Source organism: Onychostoma macrolepis, chromosome 04, assembly GCF_012432095.1.
Source record: "Onychostoma macrolepis isolate SWU-2019 chromosome 04, ASM1243209v1, whole genome shotgun sequence".
NCBI lineage: Eukaryota > Metazoa > Chordata > Actinopteri > Cypriniformes > Cyprinidae > Onychostoma > Onychostoma macrolepis.
The window spans coordinates 27,880,176-27,896,105 of record NC_081158.1 but is presented as its reverse complement, the minus strand read 5'-3'; the positions used below and the strand labels follow the sequence as shown (position 1 = coordinate 27,896,105).

At 37.4% G+C, this 15,930-nt stretch overlaps 1 pseudogene; it reads right to left on the bottom strand.

The window, feature by feature from the left end:
- The window catches only part of LOC131538531 (deleted in malignant brain tumors 1 protein-like), a 48,745-nt pseudogene extending 42,596 nt beyond the window's left edge, over window positions 1–6,149 (bottom strand).
- Window positions 6,150–15,930: the final 9,781 nt, after the last annotated feature.

The following is a 15,930-nucleotide window of genomic DNA, read 5'->3' as shown; positions in this document are numbered from 1 at the left end:
TTAATCAAACATGTAACAATTTATTTATCTAGATGAATTCTTTAAAAAGTTCACTGCCTTACAGAATACACACACACACACCTGCACATACTCTTAAAATTGACTGACACACACACACACAAACATGCACCTGCAGCTCTGTGGTTTTCTGTCAGGAATTCTGTGGTTTAAAGCAGGAGGTTTAACAGGACTAATAATAGATGAACATCAACTGTCTGACAGACTCTTATTAATGCTATTAAATGAGATTGATGGCTCATGTCTCACCCCTCTGAGTGAAGTGATTGTGTCTGTGCTGAATCTCCTCATAAACGGCCTCAGTCGCCGTCCTGTGTCTCCTCTTAGAGAGAGCTGTGAGTGTAGACAGACAAACCTGCTGTCAGTTCACAACACATGACTGATCACACACTGAATAAGACACAATATGACAGTCTCTGGATCTCTCCTACCTCTCCTCATCACTCTGTTCTGCTGAATCAGTATAAGCAGTGGCACTAAGAGCAGTAAGAGCACAACTCCCAGTACAATCACAAGCACTGGGGGGACGGAGAGAGACGCTGCTGGAGGAGTTTGTGGAGGAGAGACTGATGTTGAGCGCACTGGAGGAGAAACTGGAGGAGAAGCTGATGTTGTTGTGGCAGGAGTAGTGGACACTGACAAATCTGATAAATCTGGCAAAACAGACAAATGCATTCAAAATCATGACTGATTTAAAACCCCCAAAAGGTCTAAAAATGAATAATACTCCACAGTGTTTGCTGTGACCTGCACAGGTGAGTCCAGCGTGCTCTTTGTGGGAGCAGTCAGTGTGGTTTTTCAGGGAGAGAGGACAGTCCCACAGGTGAAGCTCATTCCCTCTGCACTCGACTCTGTTCAGCCACACAACACCTTCACCAGCACCAAAGACTGAATTCCCATCAGCCCTCAGTGCTGCTCCACAACCCAGCTGCCTGCAGACCACCTGAGCATCGCTGATGTCCCACTGATCATCACAGACTGAGCCCCACACAGCGTTATGATACACCTCCAGCCTCCCAGAGCACCGGCCCTCCCTCCACTCAGTCTGAGAGGAACATGATCTAAAACGCACATCAACCAGCACTGACCAGCATAAGAACAACATTTCCAAAAAAAACAAAAAAAAAAACAATCTGAAACTGAAAAGAGAGTTGTTTAAATCTTTCACTGTTTTTAAATGCAAATAATGCAATGCATGAATAATAATTTATCAGGTAAATACAGGCTTACACCAGGAAACATTAACTATTATCAGGAAACTTACTTGAACACTGTCTCTGTTGAGGTGATGCTGAACATGTCAGATGACTCCGAGGAGACTCATCACTCTCCTCCACTGAAATTAAAACATTGTACAGTCAAGACTCTTTCTGTCTGCTCAGTTTAGTTGTGCAGAAATTAGTTTGCTTACATAAATGTGGCATTTAAGGAAATATGACTACTGAGACCATATTAAATAATTTAAATATCATCTCACCTGAGCATGTAATTGTGGCCACTTCATCCTCATCACAGTAGTTCTGTCCCCAAGGTAAAGATGGACATTGCCATAAAGTGGAGTCATGTGGTCGACATGTTACTTCATCCAGCCAGTTAGGAGCTGATTTCACTCTTGCTGTAGAATCAGACAAAACACCAGATCTTCCACAGTTCAGCTCTTGACAGATCAGACTCGCTGTGTCTCTGTCCATCTGGTTCCAGCACACATTACCCCAGGATCCATTGTAGAAAACCTCCACATTCCCTTCACAGCCCTCAGTTAACCTGATCTCTTTAAACTCTAGATAGAAATTAAAAGGTTTTATTTCTAAATAATTTATATCAACTTTAATTTTAAAGAAAAAATACAGCAGCTCATTTACCTGAGCACACAACTCCTACATCTTCCTTGTGTTGACAGTCATGTTTTCCCCAGCCTGGAGAAGAGCAGCTCCACAGGGACGTCTCATTCCCCTCACACTCCACCTCATCCAGCCATATGGGTCCAGAACCAGGACCAAACCAGGCTGGTACCTGCTGGTTACTGAGGGCCACTCCACACTTCAGCTGTCTGCACACCACATGGGCATCTTTAATATCCCAGGAGTCATCACACACTGTCCCCCATGAGCCGCTGTGAAAAACCTCCAGCCTCCCAGAGCACCGGCCCTCCCCTCCACTCAGTCTGAGAGGAACATGATCTGAAACACACACATCAACCAGCACTGAGCATCTTTAGCACAACATTTACACAAAATACTCTCTAAAACTGAAGATAGTATTTTAAATGCAAATTTAAATGTGCTGATTTTACATATAAATATTGCAATGCACAGATAATAATATACGAGGCAAATATATTCTTAAGCTAAGAAACATTAACAAATGTATCATCAGGAAACTTACTTGAACACTGTCTCTGGTGAGGAGATGTTGAACATGACATACGACTCCGAGGAGACTCATCACTCTCCTCCACTGAAATAAAACATTATACAATCAAGACTCTTCTCACCTGCTCTGTTTAGTTTTGCAAAATATGTGTTTAGTTACCACATAAACCTGACCATATTAAATAATTTAAATATCATCTCACCTGAGCATGTAATTGTGGCCACTTCATCTTCATCACAATAGTTTTGACCCCAGGGTGAAGATGGACACTGCCATAAAGTTGAGTCATGTGGTCGACATGTTACTTTATCCAGCCAGTTAGGAGCTGATTTCACTCTTGCTGTAGAATCAGACAAAACACCAGATCTTCCACAGTTCAGCTCTTGACAGATCAGACTCACTGTGTCTCTGTCCATCTGGTTCCAGCACACATTACCCCAGGATCCATTGTAGAAAACCTCCACATTCCCTTCACAGCCCTCAGTTAACCTGATCTCTTTAAACTCTAGATAGAAATTAAAAGGTTTTATTTCTAAATAATTTATATCAACTTTAATTTTAAAGAAAAAATACAGCAGCTCATTTACCTGAGCACACAACTCCTACATCTTCCTTGTGTTGACAGTCATGTTTTCCCCAGCCTGGAGAAGAGCAGCTCCACAGGGACGTCTCATTCCCCTCACACTCCACCTCATCCAGCCATATGGGTCCAGAACCAGGACCAAACCAGGCTGGTACCTGCTGGTTACTGAGGGCCACTCCACACTGCAGCTGTCTGCACACCACATGGGCATCTTTAATATCCCAGGAGTCATCACACACTGTCCCCCATGAGCCGCTGTGAAAAACCTCCAGCCTCCCTGCACAGTCTCCCCCAGAACCCACCAGCCTGATGGACCCACGACCTGATATTCAGAGAAAGAAAAACACATTATTAATCACAAAGAACTGAAGAATCTGCACAGATGTTGTTCTTCATACCAAGGCAGGTGATTGACAGCTGTTGTGTGGAGCTGCAGTTGAGAGTTTGTGGAGAGCTGCAGTTCCCCAGATGAGCTTCACTCCCAGAGCACTGGAAGCCCGTCACACACTCATGACTGTGTTCAGGACTGGATGAAGAGGAGCCGTAGAAGTTCAGCACAGAGCCACAGCCCAGCTGTCTGCAGACCACAGAGGATTCAGTGAGACTCCAGGAGTCCAGCAGAACTCTCCTCCAGACCTGATGGATGAAAACTTCCACCTCCCCCTCACACTGTCTCTCTCCAGACAACCGCACCAGACCATCATGAAGAGCCAGAGAGGAATCTAAATGAAATATATTACATTTTATTAAGATATTGCAACATAATTTATGTATTTAACTTTTTATTTTTCAATAAAATCCTCTCACTAGAGCAGATGACTCCAACATCTCGTCTGTGAGAACATTCAGCTCGACTCCATGAAGAGATGGAACATTCTGAGAGTTTTGTTTCATTCCCGTCACAATCAAACACATCAGCCCAGATTTCACCACTTCCCTCTCCAAACCAGTCTGATCCCACAACAGACACAGCAATCCCACAATTCAGCTGTCTACAGAGGACACTGGCAGCTCTCATATCCCAGCATGCATCACACACTGTGCCCCATTTACTGAAGTACTGACGTTCAACTCGACCAGAACAGATGTCAGGGCCGTTTACCAGTCTGAGATCAGTGTAACCTGGACAGACAATACAGTTCTTACTGAAACCAAATACAATAAATAAACAAACATAACAAAAATAAATAAACCAAGAAAACAGAGATAATCTGAGTAATTCTCTAGTTCTCTGTTTAATATGGTCAAAGATCTCAGAGTGTGGCATTGACCAAGCTAATTAATTTAACAATTGGAACTGTATTCTTCACAAAGAGGTTAAACATTTTACCAGAACATATCAGTCCTTTGTCATTATCATGGGTGCAAGTTATTTTAGGTGAAGGTGACAATGGACAGCGTCGAATGGTTGATTCATTTCCTCTGCACTGAATCTCTTGTGTCCACATCTGAGCGTCTCCTTTGCCAAAAGCAGCTGCTCCCAGCACCTGTACAGGAGCCCCACAGTCCAGCTCTCTACACACAACCTCTGCATCCTGCTGGTCAAAGGCAGCAGCACACACTGTGTACCATGTGTTCCCATGAAGTATCTCTAATCTCCCAGAACACAAGTGGGATCCATTAACAAGTCTGGGGTGGCGACCTGTGTTTATATTACTTAGGTAAATATCAATGTAACAAAATGTGTAAGTATTTCATTATCAAAATAAACATCACTTCCATTAAATTTATTTGTCTAATAAAACGATTAAAGAAACTGGACTGGATAACCTGTGCATCTGACTCCAGCATCATGATAATGACCACAGTCACTGACACCCCATCCTCTTGATCTACAGTTCTTCAGTGTGGACTCTGATCCACTACAGGCCACATTATCCATCCAGATTGGTCCTGATCCTGGTCCAAAACGACTAAGAGTATCTACAGGTTCTCCACAGTCCAGCTCTCTACACACAACCTCTGCATCCTGCTGGTCAAAGACAGCACCACACACTGTGTACCGTTTGTTCTCCTGAAGTATCTCTAACCTCCCAGAACACAGGTGGGATCCATTAACAAGTCTGGGGTGACGACCTGTGTTTATATTACTTAGGTAAATATCAATGTAACAAAATGTGTAAGTATTTCATTATCAAAATAAACATCACTTCCATTAAATTTATTTGTCTAATAAAACGATTAAAGAAACTGGACTGGCTTACCTGTGCATCTGACTCCAGCATCTTCACCATGACCACAGTCACTGACACCCCATCCTCCTGATCTACAGTTCTTCAGTGTTGACTCTGATCCGCTACAGTCCACATCATCCATCCAGATTTGTCCTGATCCTGGTCCAAAACGACTAAGAGTATCTACAGGTTCTCCACAGTACAGCTCTCTACACACCACTTTGGCATCAGTTATATCCCAGCCATCATCACACACTGTTCCCCACTGACCATCATGATGAACCTCCACTCGACCACTGCAGGGACTGTTACCACCAACCAACCTAACAGTCTCAAAATCTGTACAAAGAAAGGAGAAAGGAATTTAATCACCTACAAGCAAAAAAGTTGAGAAACATAAAATGTAAAAAAAAAAAAGTTATTAAATACAAATATTTATAGATATATTTCAAGATGGACGAGAGAATATGACAAATAATCCTGTCAATCATTAAATTGTTAGCCTGTAAATCTCAAATTCATGCAGTTTCATTGACAATTAATGAACTAGTGTCATGAGATATAGTTTTTAGTGATATAAGGCCATCATAGATAAACTGTTCATTCAAACATATATAATTTCACCTCTTTACAATCTTGTTCGTACTTACCAGATGTGGTTATAGTGATTATAGAAGAGAGTAAAATGAGTGTCAGACATCCCTCCATCTTCTTCTGCTCGTCACACGTCTGTTTGACTGTCAGCACAAGTTTCTCGTCTGCTCCTCAAACACACTGAAGAAACTGGCTCCTGTCGGCCCCCTAAAGAGAGAGAGAGAGACTCACAGCTGCCAATGACACTCACTGTTACCTTATTAGACACAACAGAGGAAATCATCAAACACAATCAGTGACAAATCAGAGAGCAGTATTTTGATTTTCTCCATATATATCATTACAGTGTGAGCGCTGATGAGCGGGACTCCTCCTCCAGCGTGAAGAGACACTTCACTGAGGACAGACTCGTGTCACACTACACTTAAAGCAAATTGATACAGAAACACTGCAGCTTATATTCAGCATCAAACCTGAACCTGAACACAGCAGATACAAGCTCTGATGACTGACTGATCACTTCAGACACTTACTAATACTTCACATCATAAAAAGTGCCTCATATTTGTTATGCATTTATAAATTATAATAAACTGAACATTTTAAAGTTATTTTTTTGGGACAAATGTGCATAATATTAAGTTGTAATGATGTTTAGCACAATAAACATATTAATACATTATAAATGAATTGGGGTGTTTGTGTACAACAAATAGAGGGCTATTCAGACAAGCAAAACATTGGTTTATATTCCAAAGATATTCATTTGGAATTATGCCAAAGACCTTGTAGCTGTAGATGTGTGTTTAACACTGTAATGTGTAATTCATCCAGCAGATGGCAGCACACCACTTCTTATTGTAAAGAAGAGCAGACAAGAGTCTACTAGTGAATTATTATTATTTTTTATTTTTTATTTTTTTTAGGACAGAAATCAATTTCTGTGTTTACAGATGCATTATATACAGATACAGATCATTATATAATTTTACTGTTTGTCTGCTTCTATAATATACTCTAATACACAGAGTGACAGAATGACGTAATTGTAAACTGTAGCAGTGAGTGATATTTCTTGTATTTTCATTATAATAATTGTTCATTAAGTATGTATTTATTGAAGAAGTCAAATGAAGTAATTTCACATTGAAGTTTTTTTAAGCCATTAATACCTTCTCGTAGAGGAACAGAGCACTCAGTTATATGTTCAGTGTCTGCTGGTCACTCAGTATTTTATTGTAAAGACATTTATTATTATCATGTGATTGTTTGTGCTGTATTTAAGGGCTGAACTATGGATGTGTTCACTGTCTGATGAAGAGCTTGTAGGCTCGAAACGTCACCTGTGGTGAGAACATAAATATTTTTCTACTTTTGGAGCTGTGGTGCGCCAACTTTGCTCTTCCTATCTGACATTGTTTGTGGTTGAGCACCCACATTGAGCTTTAGGCCTGCTGGATGCACTTGGATTATAATCCTTGAAGACATTTATTATTAAAATGTGTCAACAATCAACAATCTGTTAAAGTGCAAAACACACTACATATTTGTAAAAATTGTATTTGTAATTAAAAATGACAGAATTAACTGAATTTAAATTAAATTAATTAATAAATGATTTTTTTATGGGCCTTAATTTCTAATTAATTTTAAAACATTAAACTGTGTTAAATTTAACCCTCTGATGCATGAATTATTAAATCACAAAGTAATATATATATATATATATATATATTTTTTTTACATGTTTGTTTTTACTTTTAAACAAGTGAAAAATTATAACCTTTTTTTTTTTTTTTTGTCAATATATTATATTTTGAGGGAGTTTCATATATGTCCACTGTAGTGGAAACCTTGCATCAAACTTATACAAAGTGAATAAATAGAACTAAATGAGTGGTCTTTAAAAAACACGTTTTTAAAATATTTACTACGTGAAAATGGTTTGAATACACATAGAAACATTCAATAACAACAAGCTGTCATGACGGCACAGAAATGTGAAGTGTAACAAACAAAACGTAAGAGTGTGTGTCTATGAGACAGGGGTGTGTGGGGCAGTGTGTGGGGGTGGTGGGCTATTCATACACATGTGAACACAAATACAAACACACACAAGCACACACACCCCCCACCACACACTCGAACGCAATCATGCACACATATATCTGCACTCATACAGTATACATGCTTAAACTTTTATATGACCTAATAAATAAATATAGCATTGAAATAAATGATAAAATCTGAAGACTATTTAATATTATAGCTGTAGTTGCCAGAATTCAACCGTAATAAATATGGTAGCAACATTTTAAGTTTTACGGTTTTAACTTAAATTTACAGGTATATACCGTAATTTCATTAACTGATATAACATTAATATACCAACCTATTGAAGTACTGAAATCTATTTTATTTTGTACCTTTGAAATACACTGATAACCACCAAATGCAGGTGGTGATGAGAAAGTCACATGATGAACCAAAACCCATCACAAGCAGCTTTTAAATAATAACATATATAGAAGGTGCACAGTGTCATTCACACAAACACTAAACATCATCATGAGATTCATTAAACTGAAATATGCAATAAACATTAATTTAAATACATTAGATGTAACATACAATCCTAATAAACATAACTGATAAGAAAAAACTAAGAAGAAACAAAGTTATTTCAAAGAAAAAACATCAAATTCAAACAAAATTTGAAATGCAACGCAGGGAATTCTGGGAACGTCAATTTACGGTTTTTCCCTGTAAATTTTACATTCTTTTTCACTTCCAAAAACGGTATTTCACCGTAAAATTGTCTGAAATGTCCATTACAGTTTTTTCACCGTATATATTAGGGGAACTTACCGTTAACCATTTAACAGGTTTTTACTGTAGCATTTTCACAGTTTTTTACCATTAAAATCATGGTCATTTTTACAGTGATATATTTGTTGCATGTTTGTCACACTTTAATGTTTCAGATCATCAAACAAATTTAAATATTAATCAAAGATAACACAAGTAAACACAACATGCAGCTTTTAAATGAAGTTTTTTATTATGAAGGGAAAACAAAATCCAAACCCACATGGCCCTGTGTGAAAAAGTGCTTGCCCCCTAAACCTAATAACTGGTTGGGCGACCCTTTGCAGCAACAACTGCAATCAAGCGTTTGCAATAACTGGCAATGAGTCTTTCACATCGCTGTGGAGGAATTTTGGCCCACTCTTCTTTGCAGAATTGTTTTAATTCAGCCACATTGGAGGGTTTTCGAGCATGAATGGACTGTTTAAGGTTAAACAAGTGAAAAATTATAACCTTTTTTTTTTTTTTTTGTCAATATATTATATTTTGAGGGAGTTTCATATATGTCCACTGTAGTGGAAACCTTGCATCAAACTTATACAAAGTGAATAAATAGAACTAAATGAGTGGTCTTTAAAAAACACGTTTTTAAAATATTTACTACGTGAAAATGGTTTGAATACACATAGAAACATTCAATAACAACAAGCTGTCATGACGGCACAGAAATGTGAAGTGTAACAAACAAAACGTAAGAGTGTGTGTCTATGAGACAGGGGTGTGTGGGGCAGTGTGTGGGGGTGGTGGGCTATTCATACACATGTGAACACAAATACAAACACACACAAGCACACACACCCCCCACCACACACTCGAACGCAATCATGCACACATATATCTGCACTCATACAGTATACATGCTTAAACTTTTATATGACCTAATAAATAAATATAGCATTGAAATAAATGATAAAATCTGAAGACTATTTAATATTTCTGTTCAATAAAACCATTCAAGTGTAAATGATATCATAATTTTTATAAAATATATAAAATAAGGCAGAACCTATATAGGCCCATAGGCAGAATTATACCCTGTGGTGCATGACATCCACTGTAGTGGACAGATATATTTTCTGTCACAGAAAAAAAAAAATGTACAAGAAAAATATTGTTAAAATCTGGATGAATCTATTTCTGACATAACTGAAAAATATTTTTTTGTACCTGTCTGGTTTTCTGAGAATAAAAGTATTTAACACCTATTCCCAAGGTACAAGGTGCATCCCCTTTTCCCGCCGCCATTTTGAATCTATTATGCAATATCTCAAAACAAAAAACAAAACAAAACAAACAAAAAAAAATAGATAAAAAGACAACAGTTAAATGGAATAGTAGACAACACTTTGGGTGTTCACCAGTTGGTGGTTCACGAGTTCACACATAATAAACCGAGTAAAGGTTATGCGTATTTGGCGTGCTGTCCGGGGAGAGGGCATTTAGCCTGGACCCAGAGCGCCTCCCCGTGTTGGGGTAGGAGCGGGCTGATGGTGAGACGGGGTGGAGGAGGGAGGCTGAAAGACTGTAGAGAGAATGAAGGACTCCCAACGATTCGCTCAACGATTTATTTTTCCAAACCCCTCCTTATCCTGACGCTAATCTGCGGTGATTGGTCTCATTTTCATTTCATCATGCCTGTAATGTCTGATAAAGCAGCGTTTGTGAGCGCAGTGCTGCTTTGTGTAGCTACAGGTTACAGGGAAAACAGCTATTTTTACCAGAGCTACATGCCAGAGCTATTTTAAAAGCGGCACCTAGTGCAATGTACTTATTGTGTTCATACTGTATTGCAAAACACTTTTGCTGCTATTGAGGTGGAATAGGGGTAAAGTTAGGAACAGGTTAAGTGGTATGGGTAGGTTTAAGAGTGGGTTAAGGTGTAAGGGATGGGTCAACAGTGTAATTATACATGCAATTAGGCTACATAAATTAATTACAGATGAAATTACATAAAGGTATTATTAACAATATAAGTACAATGTAAGAACATGTATGTACACAATAAGTGCATTGCATCAAATGATTAATTTAAATGTAAGTAGCCTACATAGTTAAGGCCACCTAATATAAAGTGGGACCTAAAAATCTTTATATGTAAAGAAGAAAAAAAAAGAAGAAAAAAGTCAGACATTGTGGCTTGATGTCTTTTATTAATGTTCATTTTTCATGACCAAAATAACATATTCACAAAGAGTTCATCCAGATGTCAGACCGATGTTTCAACACATTACAATAACAGAACAATAAAAACGCAAATTTTAAAAAGCTTATTATAATTATATGAATTAGGGCTTCAGCGTTATTTCAAAAGACCTTTAAACCATCTCTGATTTTTTCTTATATCATGTTTTATTGTATATTGTACTCTTTATTGTACATATTGTACATGTGCATGTGATCCCTAAAAAACAAAAGAATCATGTTCTTGAGCCCCGGAATGAATACGCGGAAGTGACCGTGCATATTGGATTAATATTCCAAATGTAATTGTTTGCGCTCTACTTTAACACTGGATTTTGCTATAAACCATAAATCTTTGACTGAACCATGTGTACATATGTGTTTGTGTGTGCATTATTCATCCAGCAGATGGCAGCAAATAACTTCTCATTGTAAAGAGGAGCAGACAAGAGTCTTGTGGAACTTCACACTAACATTTTCTTTCTGGACACAAATTGTTCATTTCTAACAGCTACATAATGGCTATATTTCTAATTTATTTCATGTAAAGCTCATTTCACAGCACACTAAGTTTACTCTGTATCTGCTGTACAGATATATTTTAATACACAGAGTGGCAGAATAATGTAAATACACACTGGAAAAAAATCTAATGAGGTCATGAAAGGAGGAAATCATAAAACTTCTTATTTAACCTTTTTTAAATTATTTTGTGAAACCTGTTGAACACAGACAAGTGAGTAGTTTCTGTGAGGGTTATGCTATGTTAGGGGAAGGGGTCACCTCATTATTCACCTGTCATTAAGATAATGGAGGTTTATGAGATGTTCTGACTAATGTAGTGAAACAAATGTGTGTGCAAAATGATTTCTTGTTTCTTAATAATAAAAACCTTATTTTTATCACACTTTTTACATAATGTGTGCAATAAATCTTTGCTATCTATTTTTGTTATTTTTATTGTGTAAAAATTTGGCTGTGTTGGGCATTGTTATACTTTACACCCATGTTATTTATTTTGTCATTATATTTATTGTAAATAATGCTGTCAACATGCTGTCTGAAAAGATTTTTGATTTCCTCTAACTGATCTTTTAAAAATGTGGTAAAAAGTCTGAAAGAATAATATAATTTGTTTATTTGTTCATTAGGTAAAAAAGCAATAATATCAGTATAAAAATAATAAGCTGAAAATTTTGCTTTAAAACTTTTCATAAAAAGGCACTGATGCAGTAGTAGCAATATAAGAAACTCCCAGTAGCTCCAGTAATTGTAATATGACTTTGTGAACAAAGATAGTGGATAGTGGTCAGCATAGTCTGTTTAAAAATTAAAATAAAAATTCATGTTTTTCATTTAACATTTACTAACATTTTTTTTTCTAGTTTAGTTTGAATGAACAACAAAAATTTGTTGTAAAGTATAAGTTGACTATTATAACTGACCTAATTTTTTCCCATCTTTATTGCTGCTCTTCACATCATCATACTCCTCCTGATCTCCCTCTGATACACATGTGAAACAAAACCTCACATTGTAATTTGTAATATAGCTCGTGTCATGTCACAGACATCTCACGACTGACCGAGAGATTAAACCTATTAAATTAATTTTTTTTTGTTTGTTTGTTTAAACAACTAATGTTGTGTTCTGTCAAATTGTTTGATATCACGTTTGTGTATGAATCGCTGCCTGTGCATATTTCTAAAATTACTTTACATTCATTTAAAAGCAACATGGAGTTTGACCTTGAATCACACAATGGCCAAATTCCAAGACCAAATGTGTCACAGCAGCGGCACGAAGGCTGTCCCAGTTTAAAGGCTCAAGTGCGGCCTCAAAATGCATCCTTTGTTTCCCAGGCCATAAAGGATATGACTGGATAATTCACAGCCCAGACAATTCCAAGATTCATTGTAAGCCAGTGACATCAGGGATTTTTTGAGGGAAAATGGGTTTCAGCTTACTTGAATATCATTTAGAGAGATTATATTAATGGATCACAGTGAATTCACAGTGATAAACTTTGGACCCGTTTTGTTTTCAGATAGTTCAGGCTTTTTTCCAATGCTGTGTCAAGTTAAAAATGTTTTAAAAAAAAAATAACCCATGAGCACTTTTTTATTTAACTGCACTGCATCTTGCTTTTTTAAAAGCTCAGATTCATTCTGTGTGAACAACCCCTGCATGTTTATTCAGCTCACTGCATTGCAAGGTTAATTCACACTGCATCGACAGATGATGACAATCATCAGATTACGTCAAAAGAGTTTTTTTGGAAATCACTATACAGCAGACTTTCCACGACTTGACAAATGCAGATTGAACATATTCAGTTCATGGAAACAAAGAAAGACTAATGGCAAGAGACACTGACAGAGAGACACACTGATCCAACAAAACCGATAAGTGTTTCTGTTGCTGTTGGTTGGCGTCTGTCTGTGCAGTTTAAACTAGTCTTAGTTTTATGTGGCTGGCCTTTATTTTAGAAACTGTTGAACAGTCAGAAGCTTTCAATAAACCGACATTGATTCAAAGAGCGGATGCAATCATTACATTATATTTTCACTTATTTAAAAAGAAATGGTGTTCGGGGGAGTACATTTTATATCTTACACACTGTAAAAACTATTCTGTAAAATTTACGGTAAAAAACCGGCAGCTGTAGTTGCCAGAATTCAACCGTAATAAATATGGTAGCAACATTTTAAGTTTTACGGTTTTAACTTAAATTTACAGGTATATACCGTAATTTCATTAACTGATATAACATTAATATACCAACCTATTGAAGTACTGAAATCTATTTTATTTTGTACCTTTGAAATACACTGATAACCACCAAATGCAGGTGGTGATGAGAAAGTCACATGATGAACCAAAACCCATCACAAGCAGCTTTTAAATAATAACATATATAGAAGGTGCACAGTGTCATTCACACAAACACTAAACATTCATTAAACTGAAATATGCAATAAACATTAATTTAAATACATTAGATGTAACATACAATCCTAATAAACATAACTGATAAGAAAAACTAAGAAGAAACAAAGTTATTTCAAAGAAAAACATCAAATTCAAACAAAATTTGAAATGCAACGAGGAATTCTGGGAACGTCAATTTACGGTTTTCCTGTAAATTTTACATTCTTTTCACTTCCAAAAACGGTATTTCACCGTAAAATTGTCTGAAATGTCCATTACAGTTTTTTCACCGTATATATTAGGGGAACTTACCGTTAACCATTTAACAGGTTTTTACTGTAGCATTTTCACAGTTTTTTACCATTAAAATCATGGTCATTTTACAGTGATATATTTGTTGCATGTTTGTCACACTTTAATGTTTCAGATCATCAAACAAATTTAAATATTAATCAAAGATAACACAAGTAAACACAACATGCAGCTTTTAAATGAAGTTTTTTATTATGAAGGGAAAACAAAATCCAAACCCACATGGCCCTGTGTGAAAAAGTGCTTGCCCCCTAAACCTAATAACTGGTTGGGCGACCCTTTGCAGCAACAACTGCAATCAAGCGTTTGCAATAACTGGCAATGAGTCTTTCACATCGCTGTGGAGGAATTTTGGCCCACTCTTCTTTGCAGAATTGTTTTAATTCAGCCACATTGGAGGGTTTTCGAGCATGAATGGACTGTTTAAGGTCATGCCACAGCATTTCAATTGGATTTAAGTCCAGACATTGATTTGGCCACTCCAAAACCTTAATTTTGTTTTTCTTGAGTTATTCAGAGGTGGACTTGCTGCTGTGTTTGGAATCATTGTCCTGCTGCATAACCCAAGTGCACTTGAGCTTGAGGTCACAAACTGATGGCCGGACATTCTCCTTCAGGATTTTCTGATAGAGTGCAGAATTCATGGTTCCATCAATTATGGCAAGTCATCCAGGTTCTGAAGCTGCAAAGCAGCCTCAGACCATCACACTACCACCATCATGTTTGACTGTTGGTATGATGTTCTTTTTATTAAATGCTGTGTTGGTTTTTACACCAGATGTAACAGGACACACACCTACCAAAAAGTTCAACTTTTGTCGCATCAGTCCACAGAATATTTGCCCAAAAGTCTTGGGGATAATCAAGATATTTTTTGGCAAATGTGAGACGAGCCTTTGTGTTCTTTTTGGTCAGCAATGGCTTTTGCCTTGGAACTCTCCCATGGATGCTGTTTTTGCCCAGTCTGTTTCTTATTATTGAATCATGAACACTGACCTTAATTGAGGCAAGTGAGGCCTGCAGTTCTTTAGATGTTGTTCTGGGTTCTTTTATGACCTCCTGGATGAGTCGTCTTTGTGCTCTTGGAGTAATTTTGGTAGGCCGGTCACTCCTGGGAAGGTTCACCACTGTTCCAAGTTTTCTCCATTTGTGGATAATGGCTCTGACCATGGTTTGCTGAAGTCCCAAAGCCTTAGAAATGGCTTTATAACCCTTTCCAGACTGATACATGTAAACTATTTTGTTTCTCATCTGTTTATGAATTTCTTAAGATCGCGGAATGATGTGTTGCTCTTTAAAAATGCTTCACTTTGTCAGACAGGTTCTATTTAAGTGATTTCTTGATTCAACAGGTCTGGCAGTAATCAGGCCTGGTTTTGGCTAGTGAAATTTAACTCAGCTTTCTAAAATAATGTGGTTAATCACAGTTCTTTCATGATTTAATAGGAGGGGGCAAGCACTTTTTCACACAGGGCCAGGTAGGTTTGGACAGCTTTTTTCCCTTAATAAATGAAATCATCATTTAAAAACTGCATTTTGTATTTACTTGCATTATCTTTGTGTAATATTAAAATTTGTTTGATGATCTGAAACTTTTAAGTGTGACAAATATGCAAAAAATCAGGAAGGGGGCCAACACTTTTTCACACCACTGTATATAAGGACCGTCACTGCAGAACACAAGATCCAGGGGGTGTGGTTGGATCTAGATCCAACTCCTCCCACCTTACATTTACTTAAACCTACCCGTCTCCACCCCCTGATCCCTAAACCCACCCATCCCCACCCCTAAACCTACCAGTCTCCACCCCCTAGATGTGGATCCAACCCCGCCCCCTGGATCTTTGTTACTGGGCTCCTTTAGGGCAATGTTTGATTAACAATTTGGTTGGGTTT